Below are 3,356 nucleotides of genomic sequence, written 5' to 3'. Positions count from 1 at the left end.
GCACTCTACCCAGGGGGATAGCTTGAGGCTCCGTCTCAAAAAAAAAAAAAAGAGGCAAGAGATTGAGTTAGGGGGCTCAGTTTTGGGAAACATGCTGGTGTTCTGAGTACCCCCGGCCGAATAAACCCGCTTCCTCTAATCAGCTGGTGCCTGGAGTCTTCTGTCTGCGTCGGTTTCCTGCTACAGAAGAACCCTGAAGTTGTTGACGGCAGAGCTCTGATGGGTTGATGATTTCCAAACTGGTTTAATAAATGGACCCACATTTACTAAAAAGGAAGAAGATATAGACAAAGAAAAAGGAAGCGAAAAGGAACAAAGAAAGAAAGACGACAAAGAAGAGCTTCAGCTATGGGAATAGTTTACTCCTGAGACACGCCCGGAGGTGGTGACAGTGACCAGCCGGGAGGCACCAATTGTATGGGAAGGCACTTACAACAGCGCCATTTTACAAAACTATTATGCCAAGCAGAAAATTACCGTGGGGTTGACGGGTTTTGCAATCTGAAAATACCTTGAGTATTACTTGGAGGAATTCATAGCATCTGCTGATAGGTACTTCATGGTTGGCCACAAAGTCATATTTTACATCATGGTGAATAATGTCTCCAAGATGCCTCTGTTAGAGCTAGGTCCTCTGCGTTCCTTCGAAGTATCAAGCCTGAGAAGAGGTGCTAGGACATCAGTATGATGCACATGAAGATCATCGGGGAGCACATTTTGACCCACATCCAGCATGAGGTTGACTTCCTCTTCTGCATGGACGTGGGGAGATAATTTGGGGTGGAGACCTTGGGCGAGTCAGTGGCTCAGCTGCAGGCCTGGTGGTACAAGGTAGATCCTAATGAATTTACCTACGAGAGGCGTGAAAAGTCAGTAGCATCCCATTCGGCTAGGGGGGTTTTTATTACCACGCGGCTATTTTTGGAGGAACGCCCATTCAGATTCTCAATATCACCCAGGAGTGCTTTAAGAGAATCCTCCAGGACAAGAAAAATGACATAGAAGCTAATTGGCATGATGAAAGCCATCTAAATAAGTATTTCCTTGTCAACAAACCATCTAAAATCTTATGCCCAGAATACTGCTGAGATTACCAAATAGGCCTGCCTTCAGATATTAAAATTGTCAAGATATCTTGGCAGACAAAAGAATATAATTTGGTTAGAAATAATGTCTGACTTCAAATTGTGCCAGTATTTTTTTCCAAAAAGTAACACTTGATTTTAACTTAATACAAAATACTAACAAAAAAAACAAAAAAACCCAAAATAATTATACTTTAGCTATTTCTCCAACCTGATAGAATTCCAAGGTAGGTAAAGTAAAGGCAGGCACCTTGTGTTAGTCTATAGGAAGCCACCTAACAGATCAAAATAGATAGCCACAATTCTTCCCCTTTTTCTTTTTTTGAGTCAGTCGTACTTTGTTGCCCTTGGTAGAGTGCCATGACATCACAGCTCACAGCAACCTCCAGCTCTTGGGCTTAGGCAATTCTCTTGCCTCAGCCTCCCGAGTAGCTGAGACTACAGGTGTCTGCAACAATGCCCAGCTATTTTTTTGTTGCAGTTTGGCCAGGGCCAGGTTCAAGCCCACCCTTGGTATATGGGGCTGGCGCTCTACTCACTGAACCATAGGCGCCACCCTGATAATCACAATTCTTTAAGCATAAGGACTGCTCTGCTCTCTCCAGCACTAAAAACTCATACCAGGAATGTAGGCTGCCTTCTTCAAGACTGCAGCTGAGACAGAAAGGGGTCTACGGTAAGGGTGAGGATGAGTTAAAATGCCACCAAGCTGCCAAGTTTCAGTCACTTTTTTTTGGTAGAGACAGAGTCTCACTTTATCACCCTTGGTAGAGTGCTGTGGTGTCACACCGCTCATAGCAACCACCAACTTCTGGGCTTAGGTGATTCTCTCAACTCAGCCTCCCAAGTAGCTGGGACTACAGGCGCCCGCCACAATGCCCGGCTATTTTTTTGTTGCAGTTTGGCCATGCTGGGTTTGAACCCGCCACCCTCAGTATATAGGACCAGTGCTCTTCCCCCTGAGCCACAGGCACCGCCCGAGTCACTTTTTCAAAAAATTAATTTCCTTAATTGTTGTAAACCTTTGACTGTTTTTCAGAGTTTTGATAAAGTTGATTCTGATAGTTTTTCCTAGATTTTCCCAGTATTTCTATGAAAAAATGACCCTTGAAGTTCTCTACTCCTCCATTCTCACTGACATGATTTGTATTAATTCCTTTCTGAAGACACCTATTAGAGTGTGTTGCTTCCTACAATTTATATACCAGTTTTATAACTAAGATACCATTTGATTCTCAACATTACCCTGTAAGAAAGTTGCTCATATTTTCAAAAAGGTGAAGTTACTGCCTAAGGGGTAGGCCAGAACTAAAACCTACATTTTCCCACTTTACTTTGCTGTGCCCGGGAGTTCCACAAAGACCACACTGCCAAACAAGTTAAATTTAAAGAGGAGTCCTTTTATTGAAGAGCTAACCAGCGACTGCCTCAGTGTCCCAACATGAGGTTTCTGAGAGCAGCCCCAAGTGCTTAAGTGTCGAGTTTTTAAAGCTTGGTCTATATCCTGGTTGGTACACAGGCTGTCCAGGTATATCCAGGTAGGGTAGCAAACAAGCTTTATACAGAAGCAGAATTTTGCAATTAGTCATACATTATACATCTTTGTTTTAATATTTTCCCCCTATACATCTTAGTTTCAGTACTTTCCCCCCATACATCTGAGTTTTAGTACTTTCCCCACCTGTTATTGTTTAAAAGTCGGTTGGGAACAGTTGGTACCTGTTTCCCAGGGAGTTAGCCAAGCAAGAAATTTGGAGTGAGCCAGAAGCAAGAAATTAATTAGTACTTTACTATTTATCTTGGGAGTAAACTAGACTTACTTCAGTTTTTTTTGAAAGCTTGCAGGTCCAGAAATTTGCCAGGAATTAACTGGTATAGCCTAGGCCTGACACCTTTCTGTCTTAGCGTAGGCCCACTAGGCCTAACAACTTAACTTGGTTTATAGGCAGCTGGGAGAGTGAAAGTTGGTACCAGTAATATTAGGCAGGACAGCAGGCATACAATAAGACATATATTTACTTCATCTTGAGATAAAACCAAAAAGAAAATGCATATATTAGGTTCAGCGCCCATAGCTCAGTGGCTAGGGTGCCAGCCACATACGCTGGAGCTAGCGGGTTCGAATCCAGCCTCTGCCTGCTAAACAACAATGACAACTACAACCCCAAAATAGCTGGGCATTGTGGCAGGTGCCTGTAGTCCCACCTACTTGGGAGACTGAGGCAAGAAAATCACTAAAGCCCAAGAGTTTGAGGTTGCTGTGAGCTGTGA

General features: G+C 43.3%; 1 protein-coding gene and 1 pseudogene across 1 annotated transcript in view; both read left to right on the top strand.

Annotated features, from left to right (window-relative positions):
• Nucleotides 1–1,188, top strand: part of LOC105886955 — a 1,834-nt pseudogene extending 646 nt beyond the window's left edge.
• The window catches only part of PBRM1 (polybromo 1), a 159,019-nt gene that overhangs the window by 122,953 nt on the left and 32,710 nt on the right, over nucleotides 1–3,356 (top strand). The gene's annotated exons all lie outside the window — the stretch shown is intronic.

Source organism: Otolemur garnettii, unplaced genomic scaffold (assembly GCF_000181295.1).
Source record: "Otolemur garnettii isolate 467f Iridium unplaced genomic scaffold, OtoGar3 scaffold00032, whole genome shotgun sequence".
NCBI lineage: Eukaryota > Metazoa > Chordata > Mammalia > Primates > Galagidae > Otolemur > Otolemur garnettii.
Note: the sequence above shows the minus strand (reverse complement) of the source record. Positions and strands in the feature narration are given on the sequence as shown.